The 21,707-nt window shown below is 43.0% G+C and overlaps 1 protein-coding gene across 5 annotated transcripts in view; it reads right to left on the bottom strand.

Moving 5' to 3' along the window:
* slc25a42 (solute carrier family 25 member 42) overlaps positions 1 to 19,004 on the bottom strand; it is a 76,249-nt gene extending 57,245 nt beyond the window's left edge. Inside the window, exons 1-3 of one of the 5 annotated variants that reach the window (XM_063032565.1) lie at positions 18,424 to 18,772; positions 8,831 to 8,920; positions 7,511 to 7,601 (exon numbers count right to left, since the gene is read on the bottom strand). The gene's annotated coding sequence lies outside the window, so the exon portion shown is untranslated. Of the gene's footprint in view, positions 1 to 7,510; positions 7,602 to 8,830; positions 8,921 to 18,423; positions 18,775 to 18,806; positions 18,951 to 18,983 lie in introns of those variants that run through there. The other 4 variants (XM_063032566.1, XM_063032567.1, XM_063032570.1 and 1 more) reach the window with 4 other exon arrangements.
* Positions 19,005 to 21,707: the final 2,703 nt, after the last annotated feature.

Raw genomic sequence — 21,707 nt, 5'->3', positions numbered from 1 at the left:
GGGGCAGCCAAAGCACTTGTTCCACTTGCAAGGATAAGTGCCAGGAGGGAGATCAGTGGGGAGGAATGAATGAACAAGGGAGTTACGTAGGGAGTGATCCCTGCAGAAAACAAAGTGGGGGAGGGAAAGATGTGTTTGGTGGTGTTTGGAGATGGCTGAAGTTTCAGAGAATTACAATGGCATGCAAAAGTTTGGGCATCCCTGGTCAAAATTTCTGTTACTGTGAATAGTTAAGTGAGTAGAAGATGAACTGATCTCCAAAAGTCATAAAGTTAAAGATGAAACATTCTCTTCAACATTTTAAGATTAGTGTATTATTTTTGTTTTGTACAATTTTAGAGTGGGGGAAAAAAGGAAAGGAGCACAATGCAAATGTTTGGGCACCCCAAGAGATTTGAGCTCTCAGATAACTTTTACCAAGGTCTCAGAACTTAATTAGCTTGTTAGGGCTATGGCTTGTTCACAGTCATCATTAGGAAAGGTCAGGTGATGCAAATTTCAAAGCTTTATAAATACCCTGACTCCTCAAACCTCGTCCCAACAATCAGCAGTCATGGGTTCCTCTAAGCAGTTGCCTAGCACTCTGAAAATTAAAATAAATGATGCCCACAAAGCAGGAGAAGGCTATAAGAAGATAGCATAGCATTTTCAGGTAGCCGTTTCCTCAGTTCATAATGTAATTAAGAAATGGCAGTTAACAGGAACTGTGGAGGTCAAGTTGAGGTCTGAACAACCAAGAAAACTTTCCAAAGGAAGTGCTCGTAGGATTGCTAGAAACGCAAATCAAAACCCCTGTTTGACTGCAAAAGACCTTCAGGAAGATTTAGCAGACTCTGGAGTGGTGGTGCACTGTTCTACTGTGCAGCGACACCAGCACAAATATGACCTTCATCGAAGAGTCATCAGAAGAAAACCTTTCCTGCGTCACCACAAAATTCAGTGTCAGAAGTTTGCAAAGGAACATCTAAACAAGCCTGATGCCTTTTGGAAACAACTTCTGTGGACTGACTAAGTTAAAATAGAACATTTTGGCCATAATGAGCAAAGGTATGTTTGGAGAAAAAAAAAAGTGCAGAATTTCATGAAAAGAACACCTCTCCAACTGTTAAACACGGGGGTGGATCGATCATGTTTTGGGCTTGTGTTGCAGCCAGTGGCACGGGGAACATTACACTGGTAGAGGGAAGAATGAATTCAATTAAATACCAGCAAATTCTGGAAGCAAACATCACACCATCTGTAAAAAAGCTGAAGATGAAAAGAGGATGGCTTCTACAACAGGATAATGATCCTAAACACACCTCAAAAACCACAATGGACTACCTCAAGAGGCGCAAGCTGAAGGTTTTGCCATGGCCCTCACAGTTCCCCGACCTAAACATCATCGAAAATCCGTGGATAGACCTCAAAAGAGCAGTGCATGCAAGACGGCCCAAGAATCTCAGAACTAGAAGCCTTTTGCAAGGAAGGATAGATGAAAATCCCCCAAACAAGAACTGAAAGACTCTTAACTGGCTACAGAAAGCATTTACAAGCTGTGATACTTGCCAAAGGGGGTGTTCATAAGTACTGACCACGCAGGGTGCCCAAACTTTTGCTTCGGGCCCTTTTCCTTTTTTTTGGTATTTTAAAACTATAAAGGATGGAGATAAAAAAAAGTAATCTTGCTTAAAATATTAAAGAAATGTGTCATCTTTAACTTAATGCCTTTTGGAAATCAGGTCATCTTTTGCTTAGCTATTCACAGTAACAAATTCTGACCAGGGGGCCCAAACTTTTGCATACCACTGTATGTGCTGGACGTGGAGGCTGGTGGGGTAGTAGGTGAGGGCAAGAGGAATCCTATCCCTGGTAACATGCAGGAGGATGGGGTAAGAGCAGCTGTGCATTAAATGGAAGAGATGTGGTTGAGGGCAGCGTTGATGGTGGAGGAAGGGCAGCCTCTTTCTTTGAAAAAGGAGGACATCTTCATTCTAGAAAGAAAAGCCTCATCCTGACAGCAGATGTAGCAGAGACAGAGGAATTGAGAAAAGGGAATGGCATTTTTTTTTTAAAAAACAAGTAGCAAGGTGGGATGAAGTATAGTCCAGGTAGCTGTGAGAGTCCGTTGGTTTATAATACAGTGGATAAGCTGCCTCTGGAGATAGAGACAGGGAGATCGAGAAAGGGCAGTGAAGTGCCGGAAATGGACCAAGTGAATTTGAGGACTAGGTGGAAGTTGGAGGCAAAGTGAATGAAATTGACAAGTTCAGCATGAATGCAGGAAGCAGCACCAATGAAGTTGTCAATGTAGGGTAGGAAAAGTGCAGGACGGTTACCAGTGTAGGCTTGCAACATAGACTGTTCCACGTAGTCAATAAATAGGCAGGCATAACTGGGAACCCAAGCGAGTGTCCATGCCTACCCCTTTAGTTTGAAGGAGGTGGTAGGATCCAAAAGAGAAATTATTTAGAGTGAGGATAGTTCTGCTAGGCAAAAGACAGTGGTGGTGGAGGGGAACTGTTTGGGTCTGGTGTCTAGCTGTTAAGGAGCCAGCAACCCACTTTTGTCCCTCCTCCTGTCAGTGACAATGGTTCCACCAGGCTCTGGACTTGGCTGTCAGAGGCCATTTGAGACACATAGGTAGTGGAAGCTTATCTCCACTAACTCCCACCTATCCCCACCCACCCCAGCTGTGACAACCCTGAGGAACCTCTTGATATTTATTTCTTCTTTATGTTTAAGAATTTTTTCTTTCTTTGAATGCCCACAAAGAATTGAAGAGTTGCATACAGTGACACATCTACTTGGATAATAAATTTACTTTGAATGTACCCATTCAAATACCCTTTAAACATTGTAAATGTACCTCCTCTAACACACTCTCTGGCAACTCCTTCCAGGCATCATCCATCCTCTGAAAAATTTACCTTTTAGGTCCCTTTTAAATTTCTCCCCTCTCAGCCTAAACCAATACCCTCTTTTCGCAGGACAGCAGAGTCTAGAACTAAAGACTCATCCACGCCCCTGAATTTTATAAATCTCTAAAAGATCACCACTCAGCCTCGGTGCTCCAGTGAGAATTAACCTAGCCTATCCAATCTCTTGGGTGGTGGCATGGAGATACGTCTCTGCTAAAGGAAGTGTAAAGCGCTCCTTCCCTTGGCTAGCCTGCAGGTCACCCTTGGGCAAGGTGTAGCACCTGTTCAGCAATGCCTCCCCCTCGATCAGGGTCATGTGAAGTCATGGGAGCAGGTGGTGGATTGTCGTATGAGCAGCTGGTGCACATCACAAGTCCTGGTTATACGACTACCAACACCAGGCAAACAATCTCTAAAGAGTATTGATAGTGGCTGGGGTCACCCGTCTTATAAAGGCACTGGCCAAAAGAAGAAATTGGCAAACCACTTCTTTAGAAAAATTTGCCAAGAACAATTATGGTCAAAGACCATAACCTTGTTCCACTTAAATATTGCACCTTTAACTCTTAGCCCATGACCTCTAGTCTCACTCAGTGGAAAAAGCCTGCATTTACCCCATCTATACACCTCAGTTTTGTATACTTCTATTAATGATGACCCAGTCTCTTTGTAACTGTAGTCATAGAATACTCATGCCCCAGGAACATTCCTGTAAATTTTCTCAGTACTTTTTCAGTCTTACTGATATCTTTCCTGTAGGTAGGTGACTAGGACTGCACACAATACTTCAAATTAACCTCACCAACATCTGATACAACTTCCAACACAACATCCCAATTCCTGTACTCAATAAACACACAAAATACTGGAGGAACTCAGCAGGCCAGACAGCATCTATGGAAAAAGCTTTGGGCCGAGACCCTTCATCAGGACTGAAAAATAAGATGAGGAGTCAGAATAAGAAAGTGAGGGAGGGGAGGAAGAACCACAGGGTGACAGGTGGGGGGGGGGGAGGAGTAAAGAAAATGGGAAGTTGATTGGTGAAAGAGATACAGGGCTGGAGAAGGAAGAAATCTATTAGGAGGACAGAAGGCTATGGAAGAAAGAAGAGGGGGAGGAGCACCACCACACGGAGGTGATGGGCAAGCAAGGCGATAAGGAGAGTGAGAGAAAAGGGAATGGGGAATGGTGGGGGGGGGGGAGGCACTACCACAAGTTCAAGAAATTAAGGTTCATGACATCAGGTTCCCCTCCTTTTCTTTCTTCCATGGCCTTCTATCGTCTATCAGATTCCCCCTTCTCTAGCCCTCAACTTCACAGCTCTTTACTTCACTCCTCCCAGTTCCACCTATCACCTTGTGGTCCTTTATCCCCTTCTCCCACTTTCCTACTCTGACTCATCTTCTTTCTCCAGTCCTGATGAACTATTCTCTTTTCCATAGATGCTGTCTGGCCAGCTAAGTTCTTCCAGCATTTTGTGTGTGTTGCAGATTCTCTTTTGTTTGTGGTTGTTCTGTACTCATATGAAGGCCAATGTGCCAAAAGCTGCATTTATGACCCTACCCAAGCATAATCCCACATTTCAAGGAACTCTGGATCTCTATTCCCAGATCCCTCTGTTCTATTGCACACCTCAGTGCCCTACTATTCCCCATTCAAGTATTTAGTTGCAAGCAATATCTATGTGAATCTTCTCTGCTCTCTTTTGATATAAACCACCCCCTTCCTACATAGTGACTAGATCTGTCCACAATACCCCAGGGTGTCCACCACCCACTTCCTGCAGAGTGGTGACCAGAACACAAAACCATCTGATGGACACACAAACCCATCATGTGTTCTAATCAATGTCTATACAGCTGCAATACAACATCCCAACTCAGACTCAATGCCTTGATTGTTAAAGGCAAACATACCAAAAATCTTCTTCATTACCCTATGCACATATTTCACCACTGCACTTCAGAAGTGCAACATTGCTGAATATTTTTTTACATGGTAACAAGGTCCCACTGCCACAAGACCCAATGAAAATTTGTCTTCATTGAAGGAAAAAAGTATTGGCAGAATACTTCACATGGTGCCAGGGATATGATACAACACGGGAAAATGAGGGGAGTTTTTTTTAAATAAGAGGCATACAAAATTATGGGGGGTATAGCGAGGGTAAATGCAAGCAGCTTTTTCCACTGAGGTTGTACATGACTAGAACTAGAAGGCATAGGTCAAGGGTGAAAGGTGAAATATCTTAGGGGAGTCTGAGGGGGAACATTTTCAGTCAGAGGGTGGACAGAATATGGAACAAACTGCTAGAGGATGTGATGGATGCAGGTTCAATTGCAACATTTAAGAAATTTGGATAAGCATGAGAATGGAAGGGGTATGGAGGGCTACGGTCTAGGTGCAGGTGAATGGGATGAGGCAGAACAAGTTTGGCACGGACTAGGTGGGCCTGTCACAGAGCAGTACAGCAAAGAAACAGTTAAAAAGTCTATTCTAAAAGACAGCACCACTCTCACCCAAGTACTGCAGACTAAATGTTGTGGTCAGCCAAGCAGATCTTAGTTTTAATGTACTGATTCAAGAAGCAAGATAGCCACAGCTGTATTAGCAACACCATCAGTACAAAATGGAGAAATCCTACAATAACCTGCCCATGGGAACTAGCAATCCATGATAAATACAGCTTTGCACAAACAACTAAAATCAGACAGCTGCTGTCAGAAATTGGCATGAGGAGGAACAGCACTGTGTGGTAACGCAGTGATGGGAAAGAGCCCAGTGTTGATGGGAAGCTTACACTCCATCAACAGTATATTCAACACTGGGATGAGGAATTCTCAGAAAATCCTGACCAGGTAATGACAGGGCTGGTAACAGTGAAAATGCAGAGATGGTGAGATTGGGGATTGTGTTCACATCAGCCACACCCAACTACAGCAGTTAGTGTTTGAACAGATCAATAACCACTCATACACGGTCCAGATATTAACATAGGAATACAAGAAAACAAAGCAAGAGTCGGCCATCTGGCCCAACAAGCCCATTCTAATAATATCATAGCCGATCTGACCACAGACTCAGCTCCACTTACTCACCTTTTCCCCACAACATTAATCCCCTACTACGCAAAAATTTATCTAACTGCATCTTAAATGCTGTATATTTAATCAGGTAGCCTCTTCTACTTCCCTGGGCAGAGAATGCCAGCTTCACTGTTCAATGGGAAAATCAGTTCCCCCTCATCCATCCTAAATCTGTTCCTTGAAATCTTGATACTATGTCCCCTAGTTCGAGTCTCACTTTCCCAGTAGAAACAACTTTCCTGAATATATCTGATCTATCCCATTCATAATTTTTTATGTTGCTATAAGATCCCCTCAGATTCTTCTGAATTCTAGGGAGTATAGTCTCAGGCAAATGGATCCCTCCTCCCAGACAAACCCACTCACCTCCAAAATCAAGCTGGTGAACAGTTACAGGGGGGCAGCAATTTCTTGCTGCCTAATAGATCATGGGCCAGGTTTGAGATCCATTAAGTGACAAGGCTGTTCTGTTCACTGTAGAGAATGGAGAATTTCATTCTCTTCATATGATAAGCCATTCAATCCTGGAATCACTTTCATGAATCTAAATAATTTGCCACATGATGATCTTTCCTCTCCCAGGGATGAGGCCTTTGGAGCTTCTGTAGCTCTGGGTTTTTACAAGATGGGGTTGCTAGCTCCATGACAACCCTCTACCTTTCACAGCAAGGCTTGGGACCGTCCATGGTGGAATTATTAATGTACAGTTGAATGACAATTAAACAAGACTATAACCAACAGCCACCTGTTTTAGAGTCATAAAATGCTACAGCACAGCAACAGACCCTTTGGCCCATCTAGTCTGTGCTGAACCATTAATCTGCCTAGTCCCACTGATCTGCACCTGGACCATAGACCTCCATATCTCTCTCATCCATGTACTTATCCAAATTTCTCTCAAAATGTTGAACTCGAACCCACATCCACCACTTACACTGACACTTCATTCCACACTCCCACCACCCTCTGAGTGAAGTTCCTCCCTCAGGTTCCTCTTAACCCATGACCTCTAGTTCCAGTCTCACCCAATCTCAGTGGGGAAAAAAGCGTGCTTGCATTTACCCAACCTATATACCTCAATTTTGCATACCTCTATCAAACCTCCTCTCAATCTTCTACGTTCTAGAGAACAAACTCCAGCCTATTCAATCTTTTCTTGTAACTAAGGTCCTCAAGTCCCAGCAACATCCTCATGAATTTTTGCTGTACTCTTTCAATCTTATTTACATCTTTCCTGTAGGTCGGTGACCACAACTGCACACAATTCCAAATTAAGCCTCACCAACATCCAACACAACTTCAACATAACATCCCAACTCCTGTACTCAGTACTTTGATTTATGAAGGCAAATGTGTCAAAAGCTTTTTTTTAAAAAACCCTATCTACCTATGACACCTCTTTCAAGGAACAGTGACTCTGTATTCCCAGATCCCTCTGTTCTAATGCATTCTTCAATGCCCTACTGCTCATTGTGCAAGACCTACCCTGGTATGTCCTCCAAAAGTGTAATACCTCGGACTTGCCTGCATTAAACTCCATCTGCCTTCTGGTCGGTACAGACTTGGTGGATCAAAGAGCCTGTTTCCAAGCTGTTCTTCTCTATGACTTTAGTACCTACCAGGATGATCAAATTAAACATTTTTTGTTATTTTTGCTCCATTAACTGGTTAGCCAGAGTCTGGGCACAGAATTGTCACCTGCAACACATTCAACCAACTGCCAGGAGACATCTGTGAGATCTCAGGTAATATTGTTTTCTATTTGGAACAAGTGGGCAATAAGAGATATTCAACCACCCAAACATTTGTATGTAGCTGCTTCACCCTCACCACTGGTCACCCAACCCACTCCCAATAACATCCGAGACCAGTGCATGCCCCCCAAAAATTACATTCCATCTAGGAGTGGCTTACTCCCTGAACAACAGAACCAGAAGCAGCGAGGCGAGTCACTCAACTCTACTAGATATTATCAACGTTACTCACATGTTGAGATCAGTACATCAGCAATGTAGATATTCTGGGGGCCACTCATTTTAATTCTACTTCCCATTCTGGCCTCCTCCAATGCCCAGGATGGAGGAGCAACATCTCACATTCCACCTCTGTAGCCTCCAACCTGATGGCATGAACATTGATGTCTCTAACCTGTGGTAATTTCTCCACCGTCCCTCTCCACTTCTCAGTCTGGCTCCCCTCTCACCGCTTTCCTTCTCATCTGTCTATCAACTCTCCCTGGTGCCCCTCCTCCTTTCCTTTCTCTAATGGTCCATTCTCCTCTCCTTTCAGCTTTCTTCTTCAGCCCTTTATTTTCTACTTCTCACCTCCCACCTCCCAGCTCGTCACTTCAAGCCCCTCCTCACTCACCTGGTCTCTCACCTATCACCTTCTAGTTTGTACTCCTTTCTCTCCCCCCATCTCCCTAATTTGACTTTCTTTCCCCTTCCTTTCCAGTCCTGATAGGCCTCAGCCTGATACATCAGCACTTTATTCTTCTCGTATATAGCTTTTCAAGAGCCCCAGGAAACAATACTTGTTAAAGTGCACACAGGCTGCTGCAGGCTAATCCACACTACTACAGTTGTCTGAAATATCTTTCTACCTGCCAGGACAGAATCTCAATTTGAATATTTAATTAATGACAGAGTCACAAGCCAATTATTTCGCTCCCTAACCTTTGCTATTGCTATTTCCCTAGGTAGGAAAGTGTTAATTAATACTTTTCCAATTCTCCAAACAACACCCCCCCCCCACCAATAGCATCTGGTTCAATGCAGTGTTTAATACATTGCGACCTGTCTCTCACTGAGAAGCCAAGCAACTCATCTTGTATCACACTCTTACCACCTGCCAATACTTCAGGATGTTACGAACGGCTTTACAACTGATTAACAGCAAAAATAGAAACTGCTGTCAAAGCTCGCAAGTCAGGACCTGTGAAAAGAAAAACTGTTAACCTTCCTCATCAATGACATTTTGTTAAAACTGGGAGAAAATCAAAAGCTTTTCATTAAAACTTTAAAGTAAGGGCAGTAAGAATAAAGGCAATGCATGAAACAGGGCAGGGGAAGAGACAAAACAATAACACCAATTGGAGACCAGAACATGAAAGTAACTTATTAATGGTAGGTACTCACTAGAAGGTATCCAATCAGAAAGGTGGGGGGGGGGGGTCACAGAGAGACAGAGTATACACCAGTTTGACTAGCTGCCATTAACGACCCTCCTTTACCCTCACATACATCACCAAACACAAGACCATAAGATATAGGAGCAGTAGGCCATTCAGCCCATCTAGCTTGCTCCACCATTCAACCATGGGCTGATCCAATTCTTCCAGTCATCCCCACTCCCCTGCCTTCTCCCCATGCCCTTTGATGACCTGGCTAATCAAGAACCTATCTCTGCCTTAAATGCACCCAATGACTTGGCCTCCACAGCCGCTCGTGGCAACAAATTCCACAGGTTTGCCACCCTCTGACTAAAGTAATTTCTCCGCATCTCAGTTCTAAATGGACGTCCCTCAATCCTGAAGTCATGCTCTCGTCTTTGACTCCTATACCACGGGAAATAACTTTGCCGTATCTAATCTGTTCAGGCCTTTTAACATTTGGAATGTTTCTACGAGATTCCCCTCATTCTCCTGAACTCCAGGGAGCACAGCACAAGAGCTGCCAGACGTTCCTCATACGGTAACCCTTTCATTCCTGGAATCATTCTTGTGAATCTTCTCTGAACCTTCTCCAATGTCAGTATATCCTTTCTAAAATAAGGAGCCCAAAACTGCACACAATACTTCAAGTGTGGTCTCACGAGTATCTTATAGAGCCTCAACATCACATCCCTGCTCTTATATTCCATACCTGTAGAAATGAATGCCAACATTGCATTTGCCTTCTTCACCACCGACTCAACCTGGAGGTTAACCTTTAGGGTATCCTGCACAAGGACTCCCAAGTCTCTTTGCATCTCTGCATTTTGAATTCTCTCCCCATCTAAACAATAGTCTGCCCGTTTATTTCTTCCACCAAAGTGTATGACCATACACTTTCCAACATTGTATTTCATTTGCCACTTCTTTGCCCATTCCCCTAAACTATCCAAGTCTCTCTGCAGGCTCTCTGTTTCCTCAACACTACCCACTCCTCCACCTATCTCTGTATCACTGGCAAATTTAGCCACAAACCCATTAATCCCATAGTCCAAATCATTGACATACATCGTAAAAAGCAGCAGCCCCAACACCAATGGAACTCCACTGGTAACCGACAGCCAGTCAGAATAGGATCCCTTTATTCCCACTCTTTTTTCTGCTGATCAGCCAATGCTCCACCCATGCTAGTAACTTCCCTGTAATTCCATGGGCTAAGCAGCCTCATGTGTGGTACCTTGTCAAAGGCCTTCTGCTTGTTGCATCAAGCCTTGGTTATCAGTGGACACACTGGATGCAGCAATCAGACCAGATTTTACTATTTTCAGAATGAATTGAACAACAGACTGTGGTAATTTGTAAATAAGCATGTCCCCATAAAACCATTCAGAGTTTATCCCAATCAGAAGCCCTGGATGAACCATGAAATCTGGAATTTGTTGAGGGCCGGATCAGAGGGTTTCAAGTCTGGAGATCAAAAATGCTACAAGAGTTGCAGCTATGATCTCCGGAAAGCTATCTCACAGGCAAAGTGGAGATTCTGGACCAGACTAGAATTGACAAGGGATGCTCAACAGCTGTGGCAGGGTTTGAATGCCATAACCTCCTACAAAGTTAAATCTAGTGACATGGGGAACAGCACAGCTTCACTTTCAGATAAGCTTAATGCTTTCTATGCTCGCTTTGACCATCAGAATAGGGAGAAACCATCATTCACCCCCCATGTCTCCCGATGATCCTTTGGTCACAGTATCCGAAGATGACATGCAGGCTGCGTTCAAGAGAGTGAATCCAAGAAAAGCATCCAGTTCGGACAGAGCAGCTAGCCGAGTACTGAAGTCCTGTGCTGACCAATTGTCTGAAGCATTCAAGCCCCAACATCATACACAAGTTCGCTGATGACACCACTGTAGTGGGCCGTATCAAAGGTGCTGATGAATTAGCATACCAGGAGGGAGATTGAAAATGTGGCTGAGTGGTGTCGTAACAACAATCTCTCACGCAATGTCAATAAGATCATGGAACTGATTGTAGATTTCAGGACAGGGAAACCAGAGGTCCATAAGCCAGTACTCATTGGAGGATTAGAGGGGAGAGGGTCAGTAACTATAAGTTCCTGGGTGTCACTATCTCAGAGGACCTGTCCTGGACACACCATATAAATATAATTGCAAAGAAAGCATGACAGCACCTTTATTTCCTCAGGAGTCTGCAGAGATTCAGCATGTTATCAAAAACTTTGACAAACTTCTATACCCTCCCAAACATTGAGCATAATTATATTAAATGTTGCCATAGAAAAACAATCAAAGATCCTTACCACCCAGGCTATGCTCTTTTCTCACTGCTGCAATCAGGTAGAAGGTACAAGACCCTCAGGCTCGCACCACCAGGTTCAAGAACAGTTACTGCCCCTCAACCAGACTCTTGAACAAAAGGGGATAACTATACTATTCCATTTCTAGTGTTCCCAGAAACAATGATCTCACTTTAACAACACTTTACCTTGTTATTTCATGCTCTCATTATTCATTGCTATTTATTCACATTTATAGTTTGTTGTTCATTGATCCTGTTTACAGTTACTGATGAGCATGCTCACAGGGAAAAAAAAAGAATCTCAGGGTTGTATGTGGTGACATGTACAGCTGCAAGAAAGTGTTTGTGAACCTTTTGCAACTACAGGTCCACAATCCCTTATCCGAAATCCTTGGGGCCAGTTACATAGAAACATAGAAACATAGAAAATAGGTGCAGGAGTAGGCCATTCGGCCCTTCGAGCCTGCACCGCCATTTATTATGATCATGGCTGATCATCCAACTCAGATTAAATCATCTCTGGATTATTATGCCTGATACAATGTAAATGCTATGTAAATAATTGTTATACTGTATTGTTTAGGGAATTATGACAAGAAGAAATTTTATTTCCAACAAAAACATTCAATAAAATGAAAATATACAGCTTCAAACGAACCGAATTAAACACATGGTAAATGACTTATTGGAATAAATGTAGAACGCCACTGTCACTATAAAACTTCAGTAATTTGTCTTTGTTTATTTAAATCATATACAGAGGTAGTTCCAACACTATCTTCTTCAGTAAGATGCCTCACAGACACACCACGATCAAGCTTTTGCAATAACTCCACTTTCTGCGTTATTGATAGAGAAGATTCCTTCTCTTTTTCTCATGGTTACCCATAGGGGTATCTGCAGCTCTTTTTGACATTTTCACAGTGAAATTAAACACAAAGTCAACAGTGAACACAAAATATCAGCGAACAGCAAATGCACGTGTAACCACTACGAGCACTGAGCCACAACAGAGGTCTGGTGGCCTCTTGCTAGTGCTGCCACGTCACACCTGAGTGACGTCAGCTGTCAGCGAAAAAAAAACTTCAGTTTTCGGAGCTTTTTGGATTTCAGAATTTCGGATAAAGGAATGTGCACCCATACTTGGCTTTTGTGTTACTCATAAAATGTGCTCTGATCTTCATCCAAGTCACAATAATGGCCAAACACAATCTGCCTAAACTAATAACACAAGGAATTGTACTTTTCATGTCTTTATTGAACACATTGTTTCATGATCCACAGTCCAGGCTGGAAAAAGTATGTGAACCCTTGTATTTAATAACTGGTAGAACCTCCTTTAGCAGCAATAACCTCCACTAAACATTTCCAGTAGCTGCTAATCAGACTTGCACAATGGCAAGGAGGAATTTTAGACCAATCCTCCATACAAAACTGTTTCAGTTCATCAATATTTCTGGGATACTTTGCATGAACAGCCTCTTCAGGTCATGCTACACCATTTCAACTTGGTTAAGGTTTGGACTCGGACTTGGCCATTCCAAAAGACAGATTTTCTTATTTATAAACCATTCTGTTGTTGATTTACTGTTTCAGATCATTGTCTTGCTGAATCATCCAACTTCTATTAAACTTCAGATGACGACCGCTCTCCTGTAAAATGTCTGATATGATTTGAATTAATTGTTCCCTCAACGATTGCAAGCTGTCAAGGTCCTGAGGCAGCAAAGCAGCCCCAAATCCTGAAGCTCCTTCCACCATGTTTCATAGTTGGTATGAGGAGGTGTTGTAGGTGTGCAGTGCCCTTTCTCCTCCAAACGTAGCAGCATACATTTCTGCCAAAAAGATATACTTTTGTCTCATCTCCACAGAAAACTGTCCCAGAAGCATCGTGGAACATCCAGGCAGTCTTTTGCAAACTTGAGATTTGCGCTTTTTTTTTGAAGAACAGTGGTTTCCTCCGTGGTGCCCTTCCATGAATACCATTTTTGTTCAGGTTTTTCTTAAAGTGGACACATGAACAGAGACTTTAGCAAGTCCTAGAGATTTCTGCAGGTACCTTGCTGTTAACCTTAGGTTCTTTTTCATCTCTTTCAGCATTGCATGTTGTGCTCTTGGTGTAATCTTTGCAGGATGCCCACTGGTAGTGACAGTAACAACAGTACTGAGTTTCCTCCATTTTGTAGCCTATTTCTCCTGTGGACTGATGAACACTCAGGTCTTTAGAAACACTTTTGTAACCTTTTCCAGCTTCATGCATCTCTACAATTCTTCTTCCAAGGTCCTCTTTTGATCAAAGCATGGTGCACATAAACAGATCTTTCTTGAGAAGAGCAGGCTTTATCAGTAACCTAACTGTGTGTGTCTTTTATTACAGGGCAGGGTACCTCTACAACCCACACCTCCAATCTCATCTCATTGATTGGAACACCTAACTCCAAATAGCTTTTGTAGAAGGCATTACACTCCAGAGGTTCACACTCTTAAACCTAGACTGTGATTGTTTAAATGATGTACTCACTATTAACAAGAGGAAGTACAATTGTTTGTGTTATTACTTTAGGCAGATTGTGTTTGCCTATTATTGTGACTTAGATGAAGATCAGACCACACTTTATCAATAATTAACACAGAAAATTGCAAAGGGTTCACAAACTTTGTCTTTTTCAGCCAGCAGGATCAGCATCAGTAAAAAAAGGTAGCAAATACAGTACACAAGGTATTATATCTTAATGAACAGAGTACAAGAAATAAGGTGGATGATCTTGATGCACTTTTACAGTTTGTCAGGTATGATGTTGTGGCCATCACTGAATTGTGGCTGATGGTTACAATTGGGAGCTAGATGTCCAAGATTACAGACTGCATTGGAGGGATAGGAAGGTAGGCAGAGGGGGTGATGTGGCTCTGCTGGTAAAGAATGGCATCAAATCATTAGAAAAATGTGACATAGGATCGCAAGATGTTGAACTGCAAGAGTAAAAGGACCCTGATGGCAGTTATACACAGGCATCCAAACAGTAACTGGGTTGTGGACTACAGATTACAAATTACCAATGGGAAATAGAAACAGTGTGTCAAAAGGGCAACGTTATGATAGTCTTGAGAGATCTTAACATGCAGGTAGATTGGGAATGTCAGGATGGAAATAGATCTCAAGAGAGTGAATTTACAAGATAGCATTTTAGAGCAACTTGTCATTGAGCCTACTAGGGGATCAGCTATACTGGATTAGGTGTTATGTAATGAACCGGGGGGGGGGCACGATTAGGAACTTAAGGTAAAGTGATCACAATATAACTGAGTTCAATTTCAAATTTGATAGGGTGAAAGTAAAGTCTGATATAGCAGTATTTCAGTGCAGTAAGGAAAATTACAGTGGTACGAAAGAGGAGTTGGCCAAAGTAAATTAGAAGGAGATGCTGGCAGGGATGACAGCAGAGCAACAATGGCTTGAGTTTCTGGGAAAAATGAGGAAGTGCAGGATAGATATATTCCAAAAACAAAGAAATACTCACATGGTAAATCAGTACAACCATGCCTGACAAGGGAAGTAAGAGCTAAAGTAAAAGCAGAACAGAGGGCATACAAAGCAAAAATTAGTGGGAAGATAGAGGATTGGGATGCTTTTTAAAACCTACAGAAAACTAAAAGAATTATTAAGAGGGAAAAGATGAAATATGAAAGCAAGCTAGCAAATATCAAAGTGGATAGCAAAAGCTTTTCCAAGTATATAAAAAGAGATGAGAGTGCTTTAGGACCACTAGAAAATGAAGCCAGAGAAATAATAACAGGGGACAAGGAGATGGCAAGTGAACTAAATGAGTACTTTGCATCAGTCTTCATTGTGGAAGACACTAGTAGTGTGCCTGGTGTTGAAGGAAGAGATGCAAGTACTATTACAAGGCAGAAGGTGATCAAAAAGCTGAATGACCTTTTAAAGGTACATAAGTCAACCAGACCAGATGAATTGCACTCAAGGGTTCTGAAAGATGTAGCAGTAGAGATTGTGGAGGCATCAGTAATGATTTTTCAAGAATCACTGGAATCTGGCATTGTTCAAGAGAACTAGAAAATTGCAAATGTCACTCCACTCTTTAAGAAAGGAGGAAGGCTGCAGAAAAGAAATTATAGACCAGTTAGCCTGACCTCAGTAGTTGGAAAGATGGAGTCAATTGTTATGGATGAGGAGTACTTGGTGACACAGCATAAGATAGAACAAAGTCAGCATGGTCTCCTTAAGGGGAATTCTTGCTTGATGAACCTGTTGGAATTCTTTGAGAAGGTTACATGTAGGATAGATAAAGGGGATGCGGTGGAAGTTGTATATTTGGATTTTCAGAAGGCCTTTGACAAGGTGCCACACTTGAGGTTGCTTACCAAGTTAAGAGCCCATGGTATTACAGGAAAGTTACTAACATGTTAGAGCATTGGCTGATTGATAGGAGGCAGCGAGTGGAAATAAAAGGATCCTTTTCTGGTTGGCTGCCAATGACCAGTGGTGTTCTGCAGAGGTCGGTGTTGGGACCACTTCTTTTTCTGCTGCATATCAATGATTTAGATAATGGAATAGGTGGCTTTGTCGCCAGATTTGCAGATGATACAAAGATTGGTAAAGGGTCAGGTAGTGTTGAGGAAACAAGCAGGCTGCAGGAGGACTTGTATTAGGAGAATGAGCAAGAAAGTGGTAAATGAAATATAATGTTGGAAAATGCACGGACATGAACTTTGGTAGAAGAAATGTGAAGTCTGTTTCCTAAATGGGAAGAAAATTCAAAAATCGGAGATGCAAAGGGACTTGGGGGTCCTTCTGCAGAACACCCTAAAGGTTCATTTTCAGGTCAAGCTGGTGGTGAGGAAGGCAAATGCAATGTTAGCATTTCAAGAGGTCTATAATATAAGAGCAGGGGTATGATGCTGAGGCTTTATAAGGCACTGGTGAAGCCTCACCTTGAGTACTGTGAAGTTTTGGCCCCCTAATGTAAAAAAAGATGTGTTGGCATTGGATAGGGTTCAGAGGAGGTTCATAAAGATGATTCTGACAATGAAAGGACTGCTATATGAGGAATGTTTAATGGCTCTGGGCCTGTACTCACTGGAATTTAGAAGGATGGGGGGTGTGAAATTTCACTGAAATCTTTTGAATGTTGAAGGGCCTAGGCAGAGTAGATGGAAAAAGGATGTTTCCCATGGTGACAGGGTCTCCGACAGGAGGACACAGCCTCAGGATAGAAGGGCGACCATTTAAAACAATGCAAAAAATTTGTTTAGCCAGAGTGTGGAATTTGTTACCACAGGCAGCTGTGGAGACCAATACAAGACGAGTGTATTTAAGGTAGAGACTGATAGGCTCTTGATTGACCAGTGTCAAAGGTTACAGGGAGAAGGCTGAGGATGGGGAAAACAGGATCAGCCATGATTGGTTAGCGTAGTAGACTCGATGGGCCAAGTGGCAAATTCTGCTCTATGTCTGATGGTCTACTCTGGTAATAAATTTACTTTGAACTTCACAGAGAATGATTGTATGTCCATAAAGTGACATTAGGTACAGGAGTGTCTGTACATAAGGTGACTGACAGGAAATGATAAAGTAGCGGTAGTTGTGAGTGTGGAGGGATGGGTTAGTGGATAGAGTTGTTGACTGGCCTTACTATTAAGGAAAATAGTGGTCCTGATGTAGATATTACGTAGCCCCTCTCTGACGGGAGTAGGACCAACAGTCCAGAGCAGGGTGGGTGGGATCCACCATCCCAGCACCTTTATCGTCAGCAGGCTGAGAAATAAGGCTTTAATCATGGAGGGACATATACAAGGTGGATGATCACAATCATTTTCCTCAAGGTGGGGAGTTTATAACTAAAGAGCATAAATATAAAAGTGAAATACTTTAATGGGATCTGAATGAAACCTCTTCACATAGGTGGTGGCAGGTCTATGGAATGAGCTGCAAGAGGTGGGTATAATAATAGTATTTAAGGACATTTACAGGATGCATGGATAGAAAATGTTTAGAAGGTTATGGGGCAAATGGGTCTTGTTCAGTATGGACCAGATGGGCCAAGGGACCCAATTCTGTTCTATTTGATTCTGTAACACTAGTAGAACTCTTAGATAGGTAAATGGATATAGAAAAATGGAGGTCAAAGTAGGAGGGAAGAGTTAGATTGATCTTAGAGCAGGTTTGTAAGGTTGATACAACATTGTGAGCCAAAGGGCTTGTACTGCAACTGTAATTACCTATGTTCTATTATGTACGATGGTGAATGTGCCACATGTGGCCACTGGGTGCATTTAAGATGGAGGTTGACATGCTCTTGATTAGATAGGATGTGAAAGGTTACAGGGAGAAGGCAAGAGAGTGGGGTTGAGAAGGAAATGGATCAGCCATGATCGTGGAGCAGATTCGCTGGGCCAAATGGCCTAAGATAGATAGATAGATAGACAAACTTTATTGATCCTCAGGGAAATTGGGTAACTCTGGTCCAATGTATTACATATTATTTTAACTTTGAAAATAACAAATTGCTACGTATACAGATCATTAAAATTAACAGGCCTGATCGGAATTCAAGAATACCAGTCAGTAGTTCATATTTGTTGTGACTCTGTTACTCTTTAAAATACAGAATATTTCACCTCCCTATGCAGATTTCATCCTTAAAAACTGAGCACAGCTGAACTAGTGCAACAATAACATGCCCTGGAGCAGAGAAGAGAGGACAAAAACCTGTAATAATCTAAAAGTCAACAAAACAGCAAGAACCTTGCAACATCCAAAAAAAGGTTCGATAAAAAACTTCAACAATTTTGAATAAAGGTTTCATCTCAACATATCATAACCAATTCTCTTCAAAGATGACAGCTCTGAGACACCAGCATTATTTCTAGATCACAAATATGCACTTAATCCTAGGCAGAAAACTATAATCTCGAATTATCAACAAGAACCGGTTAGCACTACACTTACCTTGCAGTGAGTGAGTGGTTTGGAGGGAAGGGGCAGTTGTTTGGCAAGCTGCTCTCTCAGTCTCCCATCTTCACTCAACCTAGACGGCAAAGTTCTGCTATACCCTCCGTCCCAACCCCACACAGGTGACACAGACACACACCACTCTCCCCCTCCCCTCAGTCACTGCTCAGCCCAAGCTGCCTGGCTGACCCAGCACCCTACCTAGCCATACTCAGGAGACCCTCATTCCCTCCTCCTGCCCGTGACAGAAATAACAGCAGCAGCCCTGCTCTGCCCCAGGCCGGGACCCGACCACACCCACCCTGGTGATGTACCCCCTGAAAGAGACCCTCACCCCACCCCGCCCCTCCGGGGCGCTAGCTAGCCAGCCCCGCTGTTACCTTCCTGTTATCCCTGCCCTGGTACTGGACTCCACCCGGGACTCTCGCTCCCTCTAGCTCCCTCGGCCCTCGGCCCCTCTCGGCGGGCGCTGCCACCCGGCTGCAGCGTGTGCCCGACACGGGAATTGTGGGATACTGGCGGTTCGACCGGGCGCCGCGACACGCGCTGTCTCCTACCCTGATCACCCGTTCATGGCAGCATCCCAACACCACGGCCCGCCCCCAGCCACCCAATTGGTCCGAAACGCAAAGAGAATGCCAGATTATCAGCACGCTGACCGAATAAAAAAGCAGCTACAGGAACGCCGTGGCTCGATTGGTTTAAACTCGGAAGAGGTTAGACGGCGAGTAGCTGCGTGCCTATTGGTTGCTCCGCCGTACGGTGGACCAACCACTAGCCGCCATTCCGATGACGTACAGGATGTAAGTACTTGTTTAGCCACTGGTTATCGGAGGAGGGCCGGGATCAAGATTGAGCAATCGTTAATGCAGTAAATACGGTGCTGTGTTACCGCGATAACGCTGTGAGGGTGGCGAGACCACTCGGCCCTTCCAGACTATTCTCCACAGACCGGGTCTCATCTGCCTCACCACTGAGTACTGTACACCCACACGGAGCGCTGTCGCAGTAAAGCTGCATCCTTCCTCAGAGACCAGGCCATGCTCTCTACTCGCTGCTGTCATCAGGAGGAAGGTACAGGAGCCTCAGGTTCAAAAACAGTTACCATCAGGCTCTTGAACAAAAAGGGATAACTACACTGGCTTAAGGACCCATTTATTGTTATCTATTTATTACCTGCATTTGCAGTTTGTTTGATCAAGGTGTGTAAGATGATGAGGGGCATTGATCCTGTGGATAGCCAGAGGCTTTTCCCAGGGCTAAAATGGCGAACACGAGGGGGCATAGCTTTAAAGTGCTTGGAAATAGTTACTGAGGGGATGTCAGGGGCAAGTTTTTCACACAGAGAGTGGTGGGTGGGTGGGTGGAATTTACTGCCGGTGGCGGCGGTGGTCTTCTAAGAGCCTTTTAGATAGGTACATGGAGCTTAGAAAAATAGAGGGCAATGCAGTAGGTCAGTTATTTTAAGAATGTGAAACGTCAGAATAATAGTAGAGAGAATGATTTATTTCAAGCCTCATGCTTTTTCAGTTCTGCCCACAAATTTTCTATCAGATTGAGGTCAGAAAATGATGTCAAGTCTGATTCATCCTTGGGAGCAATTTTCAAACGCCGGAAGATACCACGTTCATCTGTACAAACAATAGTACGCAAGTATAAACACCATGGGACTACGCAGCTGTCATACCGCTCAGGAAGGAGATGCATTCTGTCTCCTAGAGATGAACATATTTGGTGCGAAAAGTGCAAATCAATCCCAGAACAACAGCAAAGGACCTTGTGAAGATGCTGAAGGAAACAAGTAGACAAGTATCTATATCCACAGAAAAACAAGTCCTATATTGACATAACCTGAAACACTACTCAGCAAGGAAGAAGCCACTGCTCCAAAACCGCCATAAAAAAGCCAGACTACAGTTTGCAAGTGCACATGGGGATAAAGATCTTACTTTTTGGAGGAATGTCCTCTGGTCTGATGAAACAAAAATTGAACTGTTTGGTCATAATGACCATCGTTATGTTTGGAGGAAAAATGGTGAGGCTTGCAAGCCAAAGAACACCATCCCAACCGTGAAGCATGGGGGTGGCAGCATCATGTTGTGGGGGTGCTTTGCTGCAGGAGGGACTCGTGCACTTCACAAAATAGATGGCATCATGAGGAAGGAAAATTATGTGGATATATTGAAGCAACATCTCAAGACATCAGCCAGGAAGTTAAAGCTCCTGATGCAAATGGGTCTTCCAAATGGACAATGACCCCAAGCATACCTCCAAAGTTGTGGCAAAATTGCTTAAGGACAACAAAGTCAAGGTATTGGACAGGCCATCACAAAGCCCTGACCTCAATCCGATAGAAAACTTGTGGGCAAAACTGAAAAAACGTGTGCGAGCAAGGAGGCCTACAAACCTGACTCAGTTACACCAGTTCTGTCTGGAGGAATGGAAGAAAATTCCAGCAACTTACTGTGAGAAGCTTGTGGAAGGCTACCCAAAACGTTTGACCCAAGTTAAATAATTTAAAGGCAATGCTACCAAATACTAACAAAGAGTACGTAAACTTCTGAACCACTGGGAAAGTGATGAAAGAAATAAAAGCTGAAATAAATCATTCTCTCTACTATTATTCTGACATTTCACATTCTTAAAATAAAGTAGTGATCCTAACTGATCAGACAGGGAATGTTTTCTAGGATTAAATGTCAGGAATTGTGAAAAACTGAGTTTAAATGTATTTGGCTAAGGTGTATGTAAACTTCTGACTTCAACTGTATATGAATATAGAGAAAGGAGTTTGTTAATGTGATTCAGTATACTCTATCTGGTATTATTATATTTTTTTCTTTTGTTTTATAATATGTATTCTCTTGGACTCTGTATTCTTCTATATGGAGATCAGTAAAAAATATTGGAAAAGAAGAATATTTCCACTCTAAGCCCTTCAGAACCAGAATAAATGTTTCTAAGCAGGAGGAGGGAATGCTCAGGTATATGGTGGAGCAACGGGAGGGTCGGACTTATCCAGGTGATTACGGGAACTGTGGGAATGTAATGAATAAGCGTGGCACCGGGGTGTGCAGGATAATCATGGATCGCAACTATCAGTTGAGATGTGAAATATTTGAGGTGGTGAATGAAAGATGATGATAAAGATGCACAAGATGATAAGAGGCAAAGGGTTGTAATGAAAGCTTTTGGCACACTGGCCTTCATAAATCAATGTATTGAGTACAGGATGTTATGTTAAAATTGTAGTAGACGTTGGTGAGGCCGAATTTGGAGTA

Source organism: Mobula hypostoma, chromosome 24 (assembly GCF_963921235.1).
Source record: "Mobula hypostoma chromosome 24, sMobHyp1.1, whole genome shotgun sequence".
Taxonomy (NCBI): domain Eukaryota; kingdom Metazoa; phylum Chordata; class Chondrichthyes; order Myliobatiformes; family Myliobatidae; genus Mobula; species Mobula hypostoma.
This window is presented reverse-complemented; position numbering and strand designations above follow the sequence as displayed.